This window comes from Panthera pardus, unplaced genomic scaffold (assembly GCF_024362965.1).
Source record: "Panthera pardus isolate Hobbes unplaced genomic scaffold, ASM2436296v1 HiC_scaffold_10, whole genome shotgun sequence".
NCBI lineage: Eukaryota > Metazoa > Chordata > Mammalia > Carnivora > Felidae > Panthera > Panthera pardus.
Window position 1 is genome coordinate 103,587,148 of NW_026526655.1, and position 23,948 is coordinate 103,611,095.

Consider the following 23,948-nt stretch of genomic DNA (forward strand, 5'->3'; position numbering starts at 1 on the left):
CCCCCCCCCCCCGGGCCCACTACTTCCTTTGTTCTCCTGGTTTCCCACCTGTGCCCCTTTCCCCAGTAGGGTCTCTGGAGGATTCAGGACAGTCTGTGTAACACATTCAGCCCAATGTCTGGCCCTTGGGGGCATCTGTCCTGCTCCAGTCCCATCAAATGTGACTTGTATATGTTGGGCCTGCCTGCTCACAGCTCCATCATGGTCATGATGGCCTGGGTCCCCACCGCTAGTCACTGGTGCCAGAGAGCTCCCACTGTCACCCAGGGCCCATTCCTAAATCCTGGTGCTCTGCCCCCAGGTCTGGGCAAGGGTCCTCATCACTGACCAGACCCCTGCTCCCTCTGGCTTTGGAACTTGAGTTGACGCTGAATGGTTTTTTTTTTTTTTTCTTCTAAAACTTGGAGCTTTTAGAGACCAAAGTCCCTGCTTCTTTGTCTTCGGGGCACAGAAGGGAGCCTTAGAGAAAGCGCTGGTCTTCTGGCCATGTCTGAGGACTTCACTGTCACCTCCCTTGGTCCAGTACCCTCTTGCTGGCATACCTGACCTCCGTGTATCACTGTCACCACAGAGCACTGCAGGTGAGGGGGACAGAGGAGCCTGCCCGGGGCCATCAGTGAAAGGTCACACAGATTGGCAGGGGGGATCAGCTCTCAGAAATGCCCTTCCCTCACCAGGCCTCATGCCCAGGGCGGTCCTCCTGTGTGTGGCTTGGCATAGACACTCAGTTGAAGGCGTGATGGCAGGGAGCACCCCTCCTGGCCAGGAGAGTCTCCACCTGGGCCTGGACTGTGGTACCCCCACTCAACCGGAGAGCATGGCCTCCAGAAAAGGTTTGTTTCCCTTCTCCCGAAGGGGCAAATTAGAAAATTAGGCCCCAGTGCTGTTTATCTGCGGTGCAGTTGATGGCAGAGATTCAGGTAATTAGAGGTGTGCACAGCGGCCCCTCGGTTGCTGGGTCGCTCTGGTGCCACACGTTGCTGAAGGCAGTTGTCACCGGTACCTGGGACCCTCTTGAGAGTGTGTGGCCCAGGCCGGTGGCAGTCGTGGCCTCTGAGGAGGGTTCTGTGGGTTGAGTTGCTGCATGTGGAGGGGTCCAGCCCTGGGGGGCGGACGGCCCTGAGGCTGGCCGGGCTAAGAGGTACAGAGGCTGCCTGAGGCTTCACCTATGCTTCTCAAGGGAGTGATCGCAGTGGCTCCCAACGGGGTGGCTGCTATCAATGATGGGAATGTTCTAGAGATGGAGAGATGGAGGTGCTGTGTCTGTGAGGAGCCTGCCCGAGGCCATATAGCTACAAAAGCATTAGCTGGGATTTGAACCCAGGCCTGCTGGTGCCAGCGGGCTTGCTCTTTCCCCCCAGCGTGGGCTCCAGCTGAGTAACCCTGGAGGGAGTGAGGAGAACCGCAGGGAGGGAGGAGGTGAAGAATCACGTGAGGGTCTCAGGAATGCAGCCGTCCCAGCACGTTACCCTCTGTGACGAGTGTGTTCTCATCTGTGAGTCTGTGAGTTACTCGGCCACAGAGGAGTGAGTCTTCTTACCTTTTTTTCTTTTTAATGTTTATTTATTTCTGAGAGAGAGCATGAGCAAGGGAGGGGCAGAGAGAAAATTCCAAGTAGGCTCCGTGCTGTCAGCGCAGAGCCCAATGCAGGGCTCGAACTCACAAACCGTGAGATCATGACCTGAGCCGGAATCAAGCGTCAGACATTCAACTGACTGAGCCACCCAGGTGCCCCCTGTCTTCCAACTTTTCTGTCCACCCTTCTCTTTTTCTCCTTTTCTCTCTCTCCATCTGTCCGTCCATTCGTGCCATGAACATTGATTGAGCACCACTGGGAGCCAGCACTGTGCTGGGGACATGACAGCAAATAAGACCTGATTCTTGCCCCCACAGAACCCCCAGTGGTGGGGAAAGATGGACAAATGAATAGGCCCTCAAGATGTCAAGGGACGGAGGCTGTCCCGGAAGTGGCACAGGGATGGGGGAAGGCCTTGCCCTAGGAGGACACAGAGGTTTCCCTGTGAGAGGCTGTGGAGGGCCCGTGGCTTGTCAGACCGACCCCGCACCAGACCCCGGCCTCCCAGCTCCCATCTTTGCCCTGTCTCTCCACAAAAGGGGAAGGCCTGCTGAGGGGCAGAGCCCAGCTCCTCTTTGGACCGTAGTACCTCTGTCTGAGACACGAAGGTGTGGGGCTAAAGAGATCCCGAAGGCCCTGGCTCTGATGTGAAGTCCTAAGCTAAGTGTTGTGGGGCTGGAGGGCTCCCAGGAGGAAAGGCTTCCTTGCTTGGGAATTAGGGAGAGCTTTGAGGCCAAGGTTAGGGTTTAATTGGATGGAAAGAAGGGAAGGGCATTCCAAATGGTAGACTGCATAAGTGAAGCTTTGGAAGGTTCTGGAACCTGGCATTGAAGATCTCAGGCCCTGGCCCTGCCCCTTCTCTGGCTTCGTTAGCTACTGGCAGCAGCCTATTGCTACAATTGGACTGACCTTGGATTCCATGAATGTACCCCCAAACCCCTACCCTGTCATAGGCCCAGTTGACCACATTTTCTCTGTGCCCCCTGCCCCCCAGGACAGAGCCGTGTCTGGCCATTGTCGCTATTTTGATTGACTGACTTGGTCTCAGACATCTCTGTCTACTTCACCTGGCAGAACATCCGGCATCCATTGGCCATCATCAATGTTCATGGAAGGAAGGGAGGGAGGGAAACCATGTTTGGGAAGGAAGAGAGGGAGGAAGGGAGGGAGAAGGAAAGAAGGACGGCCATGTTTGTTGGGTTGAGGGAACTTGAAGGCCTGGCAAGACTCCCTGTGCCTGGGCTGCTGGTAAAGTTTGAGGGGAGTAACAGGAACTATATCTTGGTGAGGATCTAGTTTATGAAGGCCCATGGGCGGCTTGTCCTGAGCAGGGTCTCTGTGCAGCAAGGCCGGGCGCCCAGTGGGCGCTCGGGGGGGGGGGGGGGGGTCTCGCCATCATCTGGCCCCTGGGGAGAGCTCTCCAGGAAAGCACAGAGAGGGGCCAGCGTGTGGAATCCCCACAGATGGAGGGGACCGCCTTCTAATTACAGCCTTCTGGGCAGAATGACAAGGAGCCACACTCTGTGGGCCGGGCCGGCATGTGCCATCTTGTCCCCCGGAGGAAGCTCTCATGGACTTTCGGGACCGCCTTTGCTAAAGGAGCAGAGCATGAGTTTGGCACGTCAGCAACGTGTCTGTGCAGTGGGGCCGTGGAGAGCAAGTTGGGGCCAAAATCCAAAATCATTTTAAAAGGTTTGGGGGCAGGTTCTACCACAGGAGTGGGTTTTGTCAACAAGAGGGCCTTTTATGTTTTTCCAAGCCGGCCGTCTGGCCAGAGCTTTTTGCAAGCCAATGTCCTGTGTCCCGGCAGATAATCTCGCAGTGCCGTGAGGACATCTGGCTCTACGAACTTTCCTACCGGATCCCAGGAAAAGCCACACTCGTGATGTGGACCCTCAGTGTTCCCCGGACCTTTTGTGCCAGGCAGAAGGCCCCTGGGTTCTCCTGTATCGTCACCTGGGTGTGTCCACCATCATCGGGGCTTCCGGAAGGACAGCCCCTTCCCATGGCACTGGCACAGAAAGGGTGCAGACAAGGTGCTGGAGCTGACGTGTGGCTTTGGTGTCGATCAGGCAGGGCAGAGCCTTTGGCTGAGGGCTGCCTTCCACGAAGCCACCTAAGGACATGCTGGGGACGGGGTGTCCCAGGCACGGGACCAGGCACGGGGTGTCCCAGAGGAGAGCCAGGGTGTTCCTCCCAGGTTGTCAAGAGCAGGCTTCTTACCTCCAGGACACCCTTCTTGTCGAGGCCGCTAGACGTGTCTCCTGCGATTGGCTAATAGCACCAGATGCCATGTGCTGTAGGTGTTTATGCGAATGTGCGATTTTTTTTTTTTTTTTTTAAGAACCGATGCTTCTAGGTTAGCCTTTTCACACCGTCACCCTCCCTCACGTGTACCCCCCACCCCGAGTGGGAGTGAGAGGCTAGATCGCCGCGGGGCATCAGGCTGCAGGCCGCCATCGGGGTGAGCCCGGCTCGCCATCCTCGTGCCTGGTGTGCTCAGAGGGAGAGGCAGGCAGGTTCCCCAGCGTTTGCTTCCTGCAGCCTCCCTTTGTACAAGCTGGTGTAGGCCAAAAGCGCCAGTGCCCCAGCGAGCATGAGAGAAGTCACTTTGTGGATTTCTGGGTTCTTCAAAGGGGGGGGATGTTATTCTGAAGGTGCCAGTAAGTCCTGCACCAAAGACACTTGGTTAACGTGGACCCAGCATTTCTAAAACTCACCGAGTGCGGAGCCGTTGTTTCCCTAAGAGCGTTTAGCTGTTTTTTCCAGTAAAAGGCTTCAAAGTTAGCTCGAGTTTGTTTGCTTTCGTGTCTCTTGAGGAAATTAAGAGCCGCGACATCTATTCATTTGTTTGTGCAGCGAATGGCCGGTGGTAGTAGCTGAGCACCCCCCAGCTGGTATGCAGTGAGCACCCCCTTGCTTCCAGGTACTCGGCTCCTGCCTGCCGCGAAGCCCGTGTCTTTCCTTGAACCTCCCTCCTGCCCTTGGGACGGAGGGCTCCTGTCTGCCAGTCCCACTCTCTCTCCCGACATCCCAGCCTGGGACCCCTGGGCCCCTCCCAGGTGTCCTCAGGCCCAAGTCCCCATTCATACCCCAAACCCAGTCCTGGAGGCCACTGGAGTAGGTGGAAGGTGACCTCAGGGTGACCTGGGCCTTTTTCCTTGCCCCTTCGCTGCATGGCCCATTGCTGACTTTGGTGGTGGCTCCTTCATGTAAAGTGTTGACCGGCCATTTCCCACGGCCTTTGGCCTTTGAGAGGCCAGCCTCAATGGCTGGCTTGAGCTTTTGGGGTGAGTAGGGGGGTATGTACATTGTACCTCTAGAAAGCATCAGAAAATAGGGCGCCTGGGCGGCTCAGTCGGTTAAGCGTCCGACTCCCGGTTTTGGCTCAGGTCACGCGTGGTCTCAAGCTTTGTGGGATCAAGCTCCGCGTGGGACTCCATGCTGGCAGCATGGAACCTGCCTGGGATTCTCTCTCTCCTGCACACACGTGCGTGTGCACACTCTCTTTCTTTCTCTCGAAATAAATAGACTTAAAAAAAAAAAGCTTCAGAATTTGCAGGTTCCATGTCCTGTAGCAGGGCTTGGGAATTCAGTAGCAGGGGTCCTCTTGTGATAAAAATGGGTTTCCTCTAGTGTGCCGATAACATTGTGCACTTCGCTGTGCTTACCATAGTCCTGGTCCCTCCCTGTCAAAGCTCCTCATGCTTGAAGACCCAGTGTCGATGCTGCCTCCTCCAGGAAGCCTTCCCTGACAGCCCAGGGGGGCTTCTGTAGTGCCTGCCCACCTCTGTCTCTCCCAGTCACAGGTTATCCATGAGGCCACTTGCTCATGCCAGGGCCTGCACCCCAGGGTGGGCTAGGCTTCCTTACTGCCTGCGGTCTGTGTGGGGACACACATCTTGGACCCAGCGTGACCACGGGGCAAGTGAAGGGAGGACATGAGGGTGGGTGGCCCCTCATCTCTCCCTGTCTCAGTCACTTGCCAGCCTTTCCCTCCTCCCTGTCCATACAGGGAGTCTATCCTGAAGCATCTGTGACAGTCTCAGCCTGTCCGTGCCTCCCTTTGGGCTCCGTGCCAGGAGGGTCATCCTTTGGGTCTAGTCTTTTTTTTTTTTTTTAATGTTTTTCTTTTTTAACATTTCTTTATTTTCGAGAGACAGAGCGAGACAGAGAGTGAGTGGGGGAGGGGCAGAGAGAGAGGGGGAGACCCAGAATCTGAAGCAGTCTCCGGGCTCCGAGCTATCAGCACAGAGCCCGACATGGGGCTCGAACCCATGAGACGTGAGATCATGACCTGAGCCAAAGTCAGACGCTTAACCGGCTGAGCCACCCAGGCTCAGGGTCTGGTCTTCCAACAGCCTGGGGGCTTCCTGAGGCAAGGGGTAGCATCACATGTCCTGGATTTGGTGGCAGGCAGTGGTCCTGGGAGCTGGGGCTGGGAGGCAGAGGGTGGGCCAGGCAGCAGGAAGCAGAGGAGAGAGGACGGGGAAGGATTAAAGCCCCTGCCTCCTGAGGCAGTTCAGTGCTTGTCCATCTCAGGCTTTGCCTCCTCCAGGAAGTCTTTCCTGCTGTTGCTCTCCAAGCCCAGCTTGGTGCCCCAGGCTCCCAGAGCGCCCCGTGCAGCTTCCTTTGCTATATTCCCCCACCGTCCTTGTTGCTTTTCCGCCTCTCTCCGTGTGCCGTGAGCCTCTGGAGGCTGGGTCAGCATGGCATATCCACTGGGTCCCGAGTATTGGTGCCAGGCATACAGTCGGTGCTCGGTAAATGTGAACAAAGCCACAACTAGGTAAGGGGCGTGTTGGCCACAGGAGCCGAATGTGGCAGTTGTGGGAACCAGAGGTAGGAGAGAAGCAAATGTCGGATGAAGGGAACAGAGAGGCATTGGGGGAGGGGGGCTGGGGTGGCCTTGGGGCCTCCTGGGGTGTGTGGGGCAGTCCCATTAAGGCGGGGAGGGGTGGGCCTGAGGCTTTCCTCTTGCCCATGCTGCCTGTGACAACTCCCAGCTGTCTTCCCTCCATTAGGACCCATTAGGGCTGGTCTGGGTGACAGGCTCGGGGGAAACAGGAGACTGCGCAGGACGACACGGGTCCTGCTAGGCCAGCAAAGCTCCGGCCCCGTTTAAGTCAGCGTGGAGGTGAGACCAAGTTCATTAGGTGTCTTCGGGACCTCTGTCTCCTTTGTTTTTGAAGGTCGCTGCCTGGTTTCCTGTTGGCGTGTGCCAGCGTGGGCCCAAGGAGGCACGGGACTGAGATAGGAGATAGCGACGTGGAGAGAGAATTTGGAATTTAAAAAACAGTAGGAAAAATACTTCTGGACTCCAGACAGCATTTGTCACAGTGATAATGCCTGTTTTCCAAACAAAAGTCCCTCTGTGGACAAGGTCTCGGGGACGTCTGGGTCTCCGGCCCAGCCCCTCTCTCGCGTGGCTGGACGGTGTTTCCTTACATCACAGCACCGAGGGTCAGAGGTTCATGCTGGCGAGGCTGGGGCCGGGATGAGTTATTCCTGCTGTTCCCCAGCGCGTCTGGAGCCGGGTGACCCTTCCTGACCCTGCAGCCTTCAGTCCAGCTGTGGCGCCTCAGTCTGGACACAGCAGTCTCTTCAGAGAACGCAGCGGGCAGACGTCACTTCCCGCCCCCCCCCACCCCCGGCATGTTCTTGCAGGCCTCAGCACACACATGCCCACATGTGAGAGCCTCACGCCCTTCAACCTCGGACCTCAGGCCCCTCACCTGGGGAGGAATGAGGTTCCTGGGCTGTCTCCCAGCCAGTCTAGAGAGGATTTAGGGAGGAGCCCTGGGGTAGGAGGGCGGGGAAGCTGCCCTCAGCAAAGAAGAAAAGACAGTGGCCAGGAGGGACCACACCTCAGTAATGGGAAAGTTCCAAGCCCTGTAAGTATGAGAGTTTCTGTGTTCATCCTAAGTGTGAGAAAGCCACGGAGGTCATGAGGTAGGGGAGGAGTGTCTTTTTTCTCACACTGGCCTGGTGGGATCAAAGTCTCCTTAAGAGCTTTGTTCCTCAGTTTCCACACCTGTAAAATGGGGACGTTATAGTGCCCACCTGCAGGGTGATTCTTATGAGTCACTTAGATAACAGGACAGGACAGAATTGGCATCTAAAGAACCCACTGGCCATCATTATATTATTATGTGGATAGTTTCTAAAAAGTTCCAGTGAAATTTCTGGAGCTGGTTCTAGGAAAGGCTCTGCTCACAGGAACTCGCCGTGTTGGGGCCTGTTTCCAGGTCTGTGGTGTCACTGGGCGGGAGCCCCGACTGAAGGCAGGTTTTGTGGTCACCCAGCCATGAGAAGATAGTGGCGATGGAGTGAGGCCACGGGGGAAAGAACGTGGCCTCCAGAGTCAGACCAGGGCCTCACTGCTAGGAATGTGGGCACCTGGCATTCGCTTCTCCTCCCCTGTCCAGGGGGCGTACGCGTGCCCTCTGTGGGAGGTTTTGTGAGAAGGAGATGCTGAACGGCTGAAGGCCTGGTAAACACACAGCGAGCTCTAGCTAAGGGCTGAGCGTCTTTTCCTTTCCTCCGCAGCGTGTGCCGGGCTTGCCCATTTCCAGGCAGTGGCCCAGGGCTCAGGGCTGCTTCCCAGGCCTGGCTGCTTTGGAGCGGACTTCCTCCCTCCTGGGGGCGAGACTGGGCCCCTGAGGAGGTGGCCAAGGCATGTGGGTCAGAGTTTACCCAAGTTCGAGCAGAGTGTGAGGCCAGGTCCGTGGGTGCACGGAGCACGGCGTGGGGCGCAGGGGGCCCGGTGTCAGCCTGTACCCCACTGCTGTCTGCTGTCGGGGGTCCTGCACGTTCAGTAGGGATGTTTTTATCCTCTGTCGTCCTCCGTGGAGCCAACCCCCCTCTCCCCGTCTGCTGCTGGTGAGGGGGTCAAACAATTATGGGTCTCTTCATTTCCAAACCAACTGGGAAATTAAGTCTCATCTCCATCAGAGTGCTATTAGTAATTGTCAAGAAAGAAGTAATTGAAAAGAAACTCTTTAATACCCTCACCAAATTGGCATGGGGGCGCAGGAGCCCTGAGGGCTTCTCTCTCCCTTTCCCCGTGGCCCCCTGCCCCTCCCCCTGCCGGCCTTCTCTCCAGTACCCCCAGTTGGCTCCCGCCTCTGGCCCCAGTCATCCCTAGCTGACGCCCACTCCTGGCCTGGCCCCTGCCCCTGACCTGGGTCACCCCACCCCGCCTTGGGCTTCACCACCTGGCCTCAGCCCTGATTCCCGCTCAGCGAGGGCTTTTCTGCTCTGTGCCTCTGGTTCTCCATCCGGAGGAGGAGGTTGTCACGTGGGCCTATGGAGGTGTGAAGGAGGCAACATCTGGGAAGTGCTGGGCCCAGGTTGGGCATCCGTCCAAGGGCTCGATGCTTGGTGACTGTGATCCTTCCAGTGACTCAGGCACCGCTGCCCAGACGCCTCCCACGTGCGTGTGCCGGCCCAGCAGGGTTGCAGCTTCCCTCTGCCCACAGGAGGGCGGGCCTGGCTGTGGCAGGAGGCGGGGGCTCTCTGGAAAGGTGGCCAGCACATTTGACACATAGGCGATGCACTTGGGGGTCGACACGGGTGTCTCCGTTCTTTTGCTGTTCATTCGCTCGGTTGGGAAACCGGAGGGCTTCTTCTAGGCTGGCGGGCCTTATTCCTGTGGCTTCTCAGTGATGAGGAGATATCAGGAAGTCCCTCACTGGGAAGTGATCCAACAGCACAAGCTTGGTGACAGGAAGTAGCTCTTTCCTCCTGAGAGGCCACGGCCCTCCCCCCGACCCCAGGATCCACTCTGACTTTGGAGACTCCCAGTGGCACTCGGGTTGCAGTCTGGTGCTGGCACCCACAGCCAGTGTTGACTGGATGAATGGACGGATCCGTAAATGGAGGAATGAAGGACAGTTGGGGGAGACTCTCGGGCCTTTGGACATCCCCTCGGCACTGCGGTCTTCCTCAGTAGCAGGGGTAAAAGCAAACACGCCCCTCATTTGTTGGCAAACCCAAGGCCAGCGCTGGGCAACCGGTACTGCCTGAGTCCAGTGGGTTCTTTCTGCTGCAGAGCGGAAGATTCCGGGGTTTCCTGGCTGCCCAGGGCCTGGGGGTATATTCCCTTCTCTGGGAAGCTGTCTCTGCACGCAGCTCCCTCCAGGCCTTTGAGGCCTGGCTTAGGTTTAACACCAGGTCCCCCTGCCCCTGAGGCAAATGTAAACTGCTTGGATTCTGAGCTCTAGAGCACACCTTCTAGAAAACCATTTCCCCGAATTACAGAAGGCCAGGCTCTGAGACTTGTCGGCCCGTGTCAAGCATGTGCAAGGTGTGCTACTGAGGGAGAGAGAGAGAGAGAGCGTGTGTGTGTTTGGTGTGCGCGTTGTGAGTTGTGTGTATTTGTGAATGTAGGGGTACGTGTGTTCTTGTGTGTGTTTGTACATACGTGCGTTTGCGTGGGGGTGCATCTCTGGTGGTGCATGTGTTTTGAGTGTGGGCCTCTGCCTGTTTGGGAGCGCGTGTCTGTGCATGGGTTTGAAGGATGTGAGTGTGTGGAAGTTGGCACAAACACTGTGTGTGTGTGTGTGTGCGTGTGCACGTGCAAATGCACAGCCTCTAGAAGCGCACGTGCCTGGACAGATAGGTCCTGGCTGACAAGTGGGTATCGGCACTTCCTGCCCCTTCACCTTGGCTCTGCAGAGGGAGGGGGCTGCCTGGAACACTGATTCCAAACCAGCATGGTCAGGGTGCCTGCTGGTGGTGGGTCTTGGAGGCCTAGGAGGGCGGGGTGCTCAGGACTTGGCTGGAAGCCTTGAGAGCTTGGCCTTTGATATTTGATCCTTCTCGGGGCCTGACTGTCAGAGGGAGCATTGCTGGGGTCCATGAATCACTGGGGCCCTGTAACCCTGAGGTGGAGGGCAGAGGCATTTCAGAAGCCTTTCCGACTCACTCTCCCAGCTCCGTCCCCGCCCCCCCCCCCCCCCCCAAGGCTGCATGCAGCCCCTGGTGGTTGGACACCGGGCACCATTCGTTGTGTATTCTGGTTGGGGCCAAATCCACGTGGAATAGTTCGGCGCCCCGTGGAGTTGTGCAACTTTATGGCCCCCTATGAGGCTCTCCACCCTCAGTTTCCATGTTCCCACCAGACTCCCGACATTCACATCCCCTTCTCACTGATCAGGTTCCTGCTGCTCCCAGCCTCCTCTCCAGGCCTTTGCCTGGCTGGCTTCTCCCGCTGGAATGCCTGCCTGCCCATCACCACCCTGCCGTCACCCCACTACTCCCCACCTTGGGTCCCCCCTGGGCACAGTTCCAGTATTGGCAATGGTTTTCCTGCCTGTCTCCCTTGTGTGGGCCCGGCTCGGGGTCTGGTGCAGATATAAAAGCACTCAGGAGTGACTGGGTGACACTGGGGAAGGCGGTCTGCGTTGGGGATGTCAGTGCAGGAGGATGGTCACGTGCTGCCTGCTTCCTGGGGGGCAGGTGATTGGAGACAGGAAGGATAAGAAGTGACGCTCGGGTGTAAATTCTGGTCTGCCCCTCTCCTGCTGTGGTTTGGGGCAACGTAGTGAGGCTCTGGGGTCCTCGGCTTCCCTATCTTGGAAACGGGGCTGGGAGCCCTCAGAGGGTTGTGCGGCTCGGTGAAGGCCACCCATGGGATGCACTCGGCAGTGTGTGGGGCACCTGGCAGGCGTTCTCTTACATTCCTGCTAGTAGTAATTGAGGTGCTGATCATCAGCCGCAGGCGCTGGCTAGCTCCACCTGCCTGGTGGGCTGCCGGGACTAGATGGAAAGACTTCTCTGGAGGCTCACCACACACGTCCACACCCCCTTAGACTCCCACCTGCTGAGTCTGAGTTAATCTTTGGAGCCCAGACCCTGGGTATGACATCCATCCCTGTGCCCTGCTCGCCCAGGCACAGAGCCCGCTAGGGATCCCCATTTTGCCTGGCCACATGTGGCTCCATGGCAGCAAATCAGAGTCTTTTGAAAACCACGGCTGAGTGAACACAAAAAGGCAGCCGTCTGATCCTGATCAGGGCACTGCTGCTGGGCTCTGCGTGAGTCCTGGCTCCATAAGGCCTTACGCCTGTCCCTGTGAACCGTGAGGGGGAAGGCAGGCTGGTCCGGGGGATGGTGGCCGGCAGGCTTGGGTCCAAAGCTCAGTCAGGGTGTCGGGCCCTGCACCGCCCTTCTCTGCGTCCCTCGGCCAATCGGCAACTACGTAGCGGGTGCCTCCTGTGCTGGGCACTCTGCTGGACTCAGGAGCTGGAGCCATGCTGTGGGAAGGCACTGCCCTGAGGGCAGACTCTTGCATCGTCTCTCACCAGCTCTGTGACTTCGGGCAGATGGCTCCGTATTTCCGAGGCTGGGCATCCCGCTTTGTAAGATGACCAGGTGAGGCTGTGTGGTTGCCAAGGGCCCTTTCTCTTTCTCGAAGATGGTTGCAAGCATCCTTGAGACGGTGAGACATGTGCTGTCCGAAGCCACGTGCTCTGGAGGAGCAGGTCAAGTGAGTGTGGCTCAGCCCACCCCTCTGGCTGGGAGGCCGGGAGCCTTTGGCCACGTGCCCGGGGCTGTCCTCGGAGGCCTTCTGCCCACCCCGGCGGTAAGCTGCCTGGTGCGTACCTTCTGTGTGCTCAGCTGCTCAGCCAAGTGCTGGATCTTCTTCCTTCCAGACGGGCTGCAGGGTTGGTTGGGCCAGGACTCCCCAAAGATAGGAGGGAGGCATAGAAGGTTAGAAGGAAGCTGGCATAGAAGTGTGCCTGCTCCCCTCTGGCCCTGTCACCTCCCCAAGGAGAGCCTCCACCTTGCTCCTGGGCTGTGCACTCATGATGTATGCTTCCAGTGCTTGGGTTTGCACACCTGTCTGCTGCCTGGCCTCCCTGCTGCCCAGCCACCCTCGTTTCCAGAATGATCCATGTCACATATGGCCATGCCACTCCCCTTCTTAGACTCTGCATCGCCCGCACGCACAGGTGGAGGGCGGGTTTGTGTTTGTGCCAAGCCAGTTGGATTGGGAGAGGCTGTCTGCCGTCCTGCACAGGAAGGACCCCAAGGGCTGCTGGGAAAAGTGCTATGATTGGTTGGTAGTGTCTGTCACGCATCAGGAGGGGGGGTGGCGATGTTGGTCTTATGCAAACCTTAGTGCAGGATAATGTCCAAATTCTTCCATAACGCCCAAGACCTCCTTCCTCTGAGAGCCCCTGCTTCTCCCCATTTCTTCCCCAACTCCCAGACTCAGGTCCTGTTCTACAATTAATTACTGGTCTCCTTGATTTTTGCTCCCACTAAACAAAGTCCTCTGGGGGTACAGACCACATTAATTTTGTTATCTCCAGGGGCTGATGTGGTGTGTAGCAGCTAGGGTGCACTCAGTAAACGGCAGAGTGAATATTTTATTGGAAACAGCTCATTCTGGGTTCCCAAGAACACCCAGAGTGTCCAGTTCAAGGCTGAGCTGGAGGAGGGAGCCGTGCTGAGTGCCTCAAGGCCCGGCCTCAGGCTCAGAGGCTCCCAGCTCTGGGTACCTGGCACCTGGCACTGGTGGGAAGGGGAGAGGAATATCTCATGCTGTGGACAAATGGTGGAGAGCATATTTTGAATAATTATAAACCAACAAATATTATATATTAACAAAACAATGATACACAAATGGTCAAAGTGGTCATGTGGAATGTTCAGGAAAGTGTAAATGAAGAAAAAAAAAAAACCGGTCGATGGTGCCACTATTTGGCAGCAACCAGGTCCATTTCCTTCTAGGACCTCTCCTCCAGATTGCCACCCCGGTTAAGACTTCTTGTTACATTTGCCGGTTTGCATCCTGGATTTTATCACTCGGTATTTTAACATAAGCCCTTCCCATGCTATTAAATACGTCTGTAAATATTATTTTCAATGACGAGTGTTCCGTCATTCGGACGTGCTGTGATTACTTAGCCAGCACCCCTTCGGGGCCATTTGGAGCTGTTTTCATTGTGTTGGTGTTCTGCATCTTCCAGTGACAAACAACTCTGTAGGTAACAGCTGTTGAGGCCCCTCTGTGGGTAGATTACTCGAAGGGGAACAAGTGGGTCAGTGTGGAAGTGTTACGGCCTGGACGAAGTTCTTTTCATAAGAATTTTATTTTATTTATTTTTATTTATTTACTTTTGTAGATGTTACAGCCTGAACGAAGTTTTTTTAATAAGAATTTTACTTATTTATTTATTTTTGTAAATGTTCATTTGTTTTTGAGAGAGAGAGAGAGAGAGAGAGTGAGCGAGCACAAGTGGGGGAGGGGCAGAGGGAGAGGGAGACGCAGAATCGGAAGCAGGCTCCAGGCTCCGAGCTGTCTGCACAGAGCCCGATGTGGGGCTCGGACCCACGAACCGTGAGATCATGACCTGAGCTGAAGTCGGATGCTCAACTGACAGAGCCATCCAGGTGCCCCAAGAGTTTTATTTTTAAGTAATCTCTACACCCAGCATGGGGCTCGAACTCACAACCCGAGATCCAGAGTCACACGCTCCACCAACTGACCCCCCTGAATAAAGTCTCTTAGGGTCGTTTTGGGGAAAAGGCGAGAGATGGTCTTCGAGTGTAGACCCGTACAGGTTACAGGGTTAGAATATCAGTGTGCCCGTAGGTGGGCGACGTTCTGAGACTGTGGTTCCTTGAAAAGGAAAGGCAAGGCCTGCAGCCTGGGTAGGGAAGAGCCCCGTGCATGTTGTGTGGCGTCCCATCGCCCGTCCTGACAGCTTGGGCCAGGTGCTGCTTGTCAGGTAGGCAAGTTGGCGTGTCTCATCCAGGCCACGTGCAGCCTGACACGCTGGCGCGTTTTCTGTCCTGCTTCCGGGTGCCACGCCAGCCCCCCAGCTGCTGCCTGCCACCCCACTTACCCTCTGTGCCAGGCGGTGGGTTGGTTGGCACTAAAGAGAGGCGATAAACACCACTCGTCGGTTGTGCCTCCTCTGGGGGCCTCTGCCACACGGCACCTGCCTTCAGGTAGGTGGCGGGGGGGTGGGGGGTGGCGGTGGCCACATCAGCAGAACCGCACATGCAGGGCTGTAAACACTGGGATGCAGGTGGGGCTTCGCGGCTTAAAGTGGGGCTTCTGTCTCCGTGGAGCGAGCGATAAGTTGGAAGACCACTGGGGGCTTGCTGGGACTGGGCTCCTGACCGGAGGTGCCTCGAAGCGTCCTAATTTTCAGATGAGGTGGCAGCCTCCCTGATGACAGTCTGGTGATTGAGAAGAGTGTCATAAGCCTTGCTGGGGCTGGGTGGTGGGGGGGAACGGGGGCTCCCCTGTTGTCTGCCCAGCTCCTAACCCCGAGCCAGCCTGCATGGGTCCTTCAGGACGTGTTCGATGTGTGTGAAAGATCTCTGCTGGGAAAACTGGCAGCCGCGGGATGCCTTTGAGATAAAGACCCTAACTTCCTTATATTTTGATAACTGCTTGATGGAGACGTACCTCACGTACCGTAAGATGCACCCTTTCAAAATGTACAATTCCGTGGCTTTCGGAACATTCACCAAGTTGTACCCGCGTCACCACAATCTAAGCTGAGAACATTTTCGTCACCCCCAAAATGGAATCCCATCCCCAGTTACAAGTTATTCCCCACCCCCTGGAAGCCACTAATCTATTTTCTAAAACGATAACTTTTGTGATGTTTTATATTTACAGAAATTCCTGGACAAACGGTCAAATATTGATAACTCTTAGGTTAGGCCCCCACTGTGTTTTAAAACTCAGGACATAGGAAATTATAAACCCCAACCTTGTGGGGGCGCCTGGGTGGCTCAGTCGGTTAGGTGTCCTACTCTTGATTTCGGCTCAGGTCACGATCTCATGGTTTGTGAGATCGAGCCCCACACTGGGCTCTGTGCTGACAGCACGGAGCCTGCTTGGGATTCTCTCTCTCTTCCTCTCTCTCTGCCCCTCTCCCCCTCAAAATAAAAGAATTCTTGGCTTTGTTGGGAGTCTGGCACACCCTTGCTTGGCAAGAGCTAGCCATCGGGGGAGCAGTGGCTGCCCTGCTTTCCACGGTGGGCCTGTTGCTCCGGTTTGCCCCAGTCTTCACCTTTCTCTATTGCCTCCAGTGTGGCCTGCCTCTCTGCATGACCCTGGAGGGATAGGATTTGGCCGTGCTTGCCTTGAACCTTTGCTTCCTCCAGTGGATGGCACGTTGCCAGCTAGCTTTTGACCTTTCCACTCCAGACCCTGTTCTGTTACACGGCCCACTGCCCGAAGGCAGGGCTCCCTTGAGAGTCTGTGCCAGGCTTAACGTCCCCTTTCCCAACGGTGGGTATCTGTGTGGGGGTTCGAGGAGCCATCCTCCGTGCCAGCCGTCCGTCTGAAACGCTGCCGCTGGCCAGGCCTGGTGGGCACCAGCACGTGGCACCTAGCTGTCCTGCCTGCTTCCTTGTCCGCCGCCTCCCCTCCCCTTCCGTGACAGGTCATCCGCTCCACACTAATTCAAGCTTTACGTAGACACGAGCCCGCTCACCATCTCAAGGCGTTTAACCTGCTGCGATTGAAACTGTGGCAATTAAATTTTAATTGAGATGCACGCTGCTTAAGCAGACACGAGACAGCTACAGCCATTGCTAATTAATTTCCTTCCGAAATGACAACATTTAATAATTACGCTCCGTGACGCTCATGTTATTTATATACTTTACCTCTCCCGGAACCGTCGGGTGGTTTCCACCCAGAGGTAGCTGGTGGTGTTCTCATGCGTGCCTGCTGTGACGGCTTCAGATGTGCGCAGACGGCTGTGCTCTGCAGGTGGGCAGGAACGCAGCTCCTGGTGCTTGGGGGGGGGGCACACTGGGGTCTGCCTGGGGGAGTGGAGGCACCTTGCTCCCCTGTACCCTCACCTGCCTCTCCAGTGAACAGATCTGATCCTCAGAGGCAGGAGAGCACAGTGATTGAGAGCTTGGGATCTGGGCCGCCCCGTAGACTTGAATTTCAAGTGTGAACTTGAGCAAGGTGCCTCGGGTCTCCTTTTCTGTAAAATGGGAATCATAGCACCTCCCCCTGGGGAGACTGTGAGACCGAACGGCTCACGTATGTTGGCCCAGAGCGTGGGCCCATTGAGCACGGGCTGTGGCTGTGGCTGTGGCTGTGGCTGTGGCTGTGGCTGAGACATGCCAGCCCGTGGAATAGCAGACCTCAGCCTTTCCCTGGGCTCCTGTCACTTTGTATTCCATGGCCCCTGGCCCCTGGGCCTTCTCTCAGTCTCTTGCCCAGGCAGGTACTAATTCCTGCTCAGCTCTGCCCGGGACTGGGACTGTCCTGTCAGCAAGACACAGTTCCAGCAGGCCCCCCGAGAGGGGTTGGGGCTCAGCTGGGTGCCAGTTTTCTATCACCTGCAGCTCCTGAGCCCAGGCCACCTCCATGAGATGCCTGGGAAGGTGGGGGATGGGCGGAAGCAGGGGCACTGAGTACCTGCTGGGCACTAGTCCTGACACGGATTGACACATTTAATCTTCCCTGCGCAGGTTATGCTATGCTCAATTTCCAGATGAGGGAAACTGAGAAAGGTTGGGTTACACAGCTCGTAAGATGCCCCATCTAGCTTCGGAATCCAGTTCTGTCTGACTGCTAGACTGACGCCTTGCAGTCTGTCACCTTTTAAAGGGAGGCCTGCTGGGGACTGGGAAGGTCTGTAGCCTCAGGCTCTGGGGGGCTCTGGGTGAGTTCAGGGTCCCCTGCTGTTGACAAGGTCACACAGGTGCACAGGAGTGAGAGTCAAGGTTTCTAGAACCCGGGACTTCGGTCCAGGGCAGTTTCTGTAGCAGTAGGTCATGGAGATGCTGGTGAAAGCTGAGCCCTCCTCCCCAGGAAACACCCCATGGGCCGTGGGGACGCATCATGGCCTAATCGTGGGCTCCCCCATCTGCCTCCGAAGCACCTGCTGCGCTGGGGTGTTGGTCGTGTCCTTGCCTCCTTTCTGGGTGGGAGAGGCCTGCCAGTGCCTGTCCCCGGCGATCACCTGACACAGGCTGGACAGTGATGAGGCCTGAGGGTCTTGGGGTTGGGTGGCCGAGTACTGCTCTAGCCTCCAACCCACCTTTCACTTCCTTGCCTCCCCAACTATCCCAAGCCTTGGGTGTACTATGAAGGGAGGGCTGGGGCTAGGAGTAGGTGGTGAGTTCTGGTCTGGCCCTGCTGTGCAGCATTGGGAGAGTGTCTCCCCCTGTCTGGGCTTCAGGTCGTCTTCTGTAAGATGAGGGGCTTGGTGACAGGCTCCACGGGTTCCCTTCAGTTGGAAAATACTAGGCAGTGATCTGGGAGTGTGATGCTGAAGGCAGAGGGAGTCCCGGGGCCTGATGAAGGAGTTGTGAGCTGAGGTGTGTTCTAGACTGGGCGAGAGACCCATGCATTTGCTGCTTCAGAAAAGCTGAAGGAGGCCTCCTCTGCGAGGGACCTGTGCTGGGGGCTCAGAAGTGACCAGGACATAGTCCCAGCCCCAGGATGCCGCAGTGGGGAGGTCGGCCCCCGGTCGGGCTCCTGCCTGCTCACTTCCCAGGGAAGGCTCACGGGAGTGGGGACGGCCCTGGCCTGCCCGCTCGCCCCAGCGTGTGTGGTGGCTGGAACGGGCAGGTATTTTTAACTTGCGTTTCCCAGCAGACTCCTGGCCCTCCTTAGGCCCTGGGCCTGTTCCCCTGCCCTCGACACGCTTGCAAGGGGATGGGTAGGGGGAAGGAGTCTGACCCATGTTGCAAGCACCTGATGAGTCTGGGGTGGAAGCTGGGTCCCGAGGATGGAGGGTGGGATGCAGGGGGCCTGGCCAACTCTGGGCTTAACACTGGTCTCCGCTCCCCCGGGTCCAGCCCACCTCTGTGTGAGCAGGAAGCTGTGAGGTCCAAAGGCAAGGGTGGGGTGTAGGGGCTCCACAGGTGTGGGTCCAAGCAGGGGGTGGGGGCATCTTGGCAGGTGTTCTCCCTAAAGGCGCCAGAGGAGATAGTGGGGGGTGAAGGAAGGGTCCAGCCAGTTGGGGCCTTTGGAGCCAGCCTGTGTGGCAGGGGCTGGTGGCCTAGGGGACCGCATCGGGAGCCCCGAGCAAGGGGTCTCTGCCCCCAAGCCAATGCCTCTCCCACCCGGACGGCCCCTCCTGTCACAGCCAGGGAGCCTCCCTTTTCAGAAGGACCTCACCCTGCCACCTCCCCCACAGTGAGCGGAAGCAGTGTTGGAGGGGAGGGCCCAGGGTGTCCAACACTGGGGGCGGCACTCTCAGTGGTTCCTGTGAGTGTGCGTGTACGTGTGAATGTTTGTGAATGAGCGTTGTGAGTGTAAGCCTGAACCAGGGTGAGCATGAGTGTGTGACTGTGTAGAAGTGATAGGGTGAGTATACACGTGTGTGTGTGTGTGAGTCAAGTCAGAGTTTATGTGAGTGAGCGTGAGTCTGCATGCAAGTAGGCGTGTGTGTGTGTGTGTGTGTGTGTGTGTGAGCACTGGAATGAGGCAGGGAAGGGGAGGTGGTGACAGGTCCCCGTGGTCAGCGCTCTCTGCCCAAGCTCCTGCCATGGGTGTGGGGCTGCTGGTGCATCTCCCGGAGTGTGGCTTAGAGAGGGGCTGGGGGCTGGGAGGCAGCCAGGGGTCTGGTGTGCGGTGCCCCCCGTGGATCAGCAGACTGCACCCGGCACAGCCTGGGGGGCAGAAATGCGGGGAGTACAGCAGCAGCTGGAGATACGCTTGGGGTCCTGGGCAGACATTTCCTCCAAGTAGATGTCCTGTTTGGGGGAGCAGTGAGGAGTGCATCTGGGCTGTAGGTTGGGGCATCTGAGCCCCGCATGGACAGGGTGGAGAGCTTAGAGACTCTCAGGGGTGCAGAAGCCGCTGGGGGTCGTGGGGGGGTGGTGGGCGCAGGCAGCTCTCACTGGCTGGGCGGCACGGCTTGGCCAGGGACGAGCCAGTGGCATGGAACATCAGGCTGGCCGCACGCAGTGGCTGGCGCGGTTCCGATGGTGCAGGACCTGACGGGTTGGGAGGAGGGAAGTTCTCGAAGTGCCCAGTGCAAACAGAGCCGCGTGGCCACCTAATTGATGGGTTCTCCTCCTGAAACCTCGAGGCCTCCCGGGCCAGACTTTCCTCACTGAGTGAAAGATCCCTGTGATGGTCATCAAAGCCCAGGGTAGCAAGGGGTGCCCTGGCCTCCCCGCCCCCAGCCTCCTCCTCGGGTCACGAGGCGCCCATTTCTTTGGCAGCCCTGGGCTCCCTGGCCCTCCCCACAGTCTCTGGGAACCCATGGTCACCTCCTCACCCTGTCCCACCTCTCCTGTGACTCAGGTTGCTCCCCTTGTCGGTCCTGATTCAATCTCTTTAGCTCATGCCACGCCCACGCAGCCAAAGAAAATAATTAGGGGAGAAAAGTGGGCCGTCTGCCAGGTTCCCAGGGCAGGTGACGTCGGCGCTGGGCCGAGCCCTGGTCTCAGGTCCGTGAGTGGCATTGGCCGGGAGCCCTGCCCAGGTTCTGGGACATCTGAGGCACAGGCAGAGAAGAGACTCCCGATTCTGTGCGTGGCTGGGGGTGAAGTTGCCTCAGGACCCGTCTGCCTGTGTTCAGTGGGTGTATGGGAGGCATGTCCAGGGGCTTCCAGGCAGGTAGGCCCGGTGAGACGCTGGTGAGACGCTGGAGGACCCGGCCCCCTTTGCCACACAAACCTGGGGCCTCTGGACTGCTTGTCCAGCTCTCGAGAGCTGTGACAGGACAGCTACCAGGTAGGATTGGAAACATCGGAGGCTTTGTGACACACACCTGCCCCGGGTCGTGCCTGGAAGTGTTGGGTAGAAGGAGGGAGCATGGCCCTGGGTCCAGCCCGAGCTTGCCTTGGGCACCTGGGCCACCGCCCTTGCCTGGAGGATAGGAGGGGGTGGAGGGGGGGATGCTTCAGAGGAAATAGAAGCTAGAGGATCCAGGTTAAGAGGCCCCAGAGGGGTTGTCCCAGGGGCCAGGCTGTCAGGGCAGCGCAAGGCACAGGCAAGAGCAGAAACTCCTGTCCGCATACACCCACGCCCTTCCCCGCGTGAAATAAAAATCAAGGCGGCATCAGGCCAGTGCTGTGCTGAGTGCTTATGTGCCCTGGCTGTGTAAGGCACTGACAGACAGACGGACATGCCTCCCCTCCATCCTACGACGTCAGTGTGATTATCCCTCCATTTTACAAATCTGAGAACTGTGGCTCAGGTTGGTGGAGCAGTTTTCTCCAGGTCCCCTCTGGAAAGGCTGCCGGCCCCATTGCCTCCCAGCACAAGCTGTGGCCTGTGAAATCCTACCGGCAATGGGTCTCACACAGGGGAGTGTGGGAGCCCCTGGGGCCAGGCCCCCTGCAGCTGGTCCCTGTCCTGTCAGGTCCCCAAGGGCGGCCTTGGGCACTGCAGGTGTGGAGCAGGGCGGCGCCTGGTAGAAAGTGCCAGAAAGTCCAAACACCAGACTCGGAGTAGGAGTTGGGATGTGGACCAGCCTGGAACAAGGCCTGAGAGATCCAGAGCCGTTTTCTGGAGGGTCTGGTCCTTCCTGCCAGCAATAGGATTTAGCCTCTTCTGGTTCAGTACTGGTCACAGTCGACATTTGCCCAGGCCTTTCTCTGTTCGGCATAGCAAGTCTGCAGTTGAGCTCCCCTTTCCGAGGGGAAGCTGGCCCAAGGGCACACAGCAAACGGGCAGGGCAGGGGTTAGGCTCCGAGGCGGCCCATCCCTGAGCCTTGCTCCTGACCCCTGTGCCGTCCTGCCTTCCGGGGCCTCATGCTCTGCTTCCTTTCCAAACCCAGGCGAGTGCAGGTCTGAGCTGTCTGGGGGCAGAGAGTGTACATATGTGTGCACATATGTGTGTGTGCGTGAGTGTGCATGTGCGTGTGTGTGTGGGATGTTTGTGCCTAGGCAAATGGGGGAAGAAAACAACACCCATCTTTTTTTTTCAGCTCAGTAGACATCACTGCATGGTGAAGGAATGTGGATTCCGCAGAACATTTTTTTTCTTCCTAGTATGTAAATACCTTTGGGTTTCTTGGGTCTCGGAAGGGCATCTATCACTCAGGTCTTACTTAGCAGTTACCATAAAAAGGGAATCCTGTTGTGAACACACATGCGCGTGCGCGCGCGCGCGCACACACACACACACACACACACACACACACACACACACACACTTTAGCAGCTTGAAAGCGGACTCTCCTTGAGTTTGGTGTGGCAGACGTGTTCAGACCAAGGTCTAATTGCTGCGCTCTGGCTAGGGGGTTGGAGGCCGCGGCCAGCTGTGTGCCGTCTAACATTCTTTGGTTCTGATAAGCAGAGACCACTGTCCCTACTGACTTGAAGGGCCCCGGCTGGCTGTCCCGCTGCTGGATGCGAAAGAAGGAGGTGAGGGAAGGTGGAGGAGGAGAGAAAAACAGGAATGAAAGAGAGTGAGATAAGGGAGAGGGAGACAGACCCACGACAGCTCAGGGCAGACACTGGGAGGTCTTTGCAGGGACCCCGGGGGTGGCTACCATTTGCTCCCCTTTCCCAACAGGAACGGGGTGATTCCAGCAGGCAGCTGGTGTGGGATCTGAGGGTATGCGGGCCTGGGAGCCTCATTGGCTTGACCCCAGCCAAGCTGTCCCCTCTCAGGAGGAGGACGCTGTCCCCTTGGTCCATATCCCCATCGCCCTCTCTGAAGGTCCCTTTCAGGTGAGCCTCTTCTACGTGGCCCTGGAGGGAGGAGTGAGCCTCTAGCAACCTCAGTGTAGATGACCCCGTCCTTCCTTCAACAGGAATCACAGTGACACTGACATTTGCTGCTGGGCCTGCTCTCCAGCCCACCCTGACTTCTGGATACCTCCTGCAAGGCTCAGAAACTGCAGGGTCAGGGGCTTGGCCCAGGAGGTAAAGTGTGGGCAATCCAAGGGCCATCGAGAACGTGCTATAGGTTTGCCCAACAGCAAGGAGCATTTGTACCGTGATGCCAGACCTCGCTGTGTAAATTCACCTTGACCATGTCACTCCTTTGCTATCCTTGGAAAGCTCCCCAGTTCCTTCGGAAGAAGACCCAGAGTCCAGCCCAGCGTGTGCTCTCCCTGCCTGCAGCCCGGACGCTGGCGGGGCTCTGTGTGCTCTGCTCCCTGCTCTGCCGCTGTCCCCTGCCACCTGCACTTGTCAGGGCTCCGTCTCTCCTTTCCTGCCGGCGACCTGCCGGCCTTGCTTTGAGTGCTGCTGCGGGGGCAGGCTCTGGAGTCTGGGCTCCTGGGTCCTCTTTCTGTCTCCATGGCTTGTCCCTCAGACGTGGTGATGTGTCGGGCACAGACCTGGCAGCCGGGCCTCTGCTTCCCTGGTTCTTCCCCGGCTCCCACAGGCTTAGGGGGCTGGTCTCTCAGCCCTCTGATTTCCATGGGCTTTCACCAGCACCAGCCCGTCCCTGGCCTGCTCTGTGGCTCCGTCCTTGCACTCCGGACCTTGGAGCCCATGCAAACCCTAGCTCCAGGGGGCCTGGATGTCAAGCTCTCTGGAGGGTTTCTGGCCTTTTCTCAGGAGATTAGTGCAGTGACCCATCAATCCACCTCTACCCATGGCTGTCGGGCTGCTGGCCAACCACGGCCACGGCACCCCCAGCTGTCCCAGGGCCCGGAGCTGGCTCACCCTCTGCCCTGATGCTCCCGAGTCCCAAGTGGCTTCAGTGTTTCCCTCACCTGCCCTGCACTCCTCATCGGCCCTTGCCATGAACCCCTTTTTGTCACGATGGGCTGTGCCCTTTTCTGGGCCTGTCGGGAGATGAGATGAAAACAGAAGCCAAGTGCCCACCGCTGCTGCCGCTCAGCCTGGCCCTCCCCAGCCTCCTTGACATCTCCCCACTCAGTCTCTTGAGTGGGGACGAACGTGGGCAAACGGCCTCTGACAAGGTGGGTGTGACGCTCCTGAAGAGAACAGGGCTGGAGCCCAACCTGACTGCACCTGCCCCGGTTCTGTGGCTCTGGGCAGTTTGCTGTTGGTGTCTCTGGGCCTCAGTTTACTGGTCTCTACGATGGGATCATTAAAGAATCATCCTCATGGGAGGTCAAAATGCAGGAAGGTGGAAGTGAGGTGACATGTGAGGGACTCCCGTATGGGAAGGCACTCCACGGGTGTTGGTATCTCCACCTCAGTTTTCCTGGATCTCTCCATTTTTTTAAGTTTATTTATTTATTTTGAGAGAGAGTGAGCGCATGCATGATGCATGAAAGCGGGGGAGGGGCAGAGAGAGAGAGAGAGAGAGAGAGAGAGAGAGAGAGAGGATCCCAACCAGGCTCTGTGCCCGACTAGGGACTCGAACCCACGAGCCGTGAGATCATGACCTGCGCTGAAATCAAGAGTCAAATGCTTTACCACTTGAACCACCAGGCGCCCCTCGAAAACATCCCCATTTTTAACCCAGCTTCTTGGAACCAGGAA

At 57.4% G+C, this 23,948-nt stretch overlaps 1 protein-coding gene across 1 annotated transcript in view; it reads left to right on the forward strand.

Moving 5' to 3' along the window:
- GLI2 (GLI family zinc finger 2) overlaps positions 1-23,948 on the forward strand; it is a 256,425-nt gene that overhangs the window by 26,835 nt on the left and 205,642 nt on the right. The window lies entirely within an intron of this gene.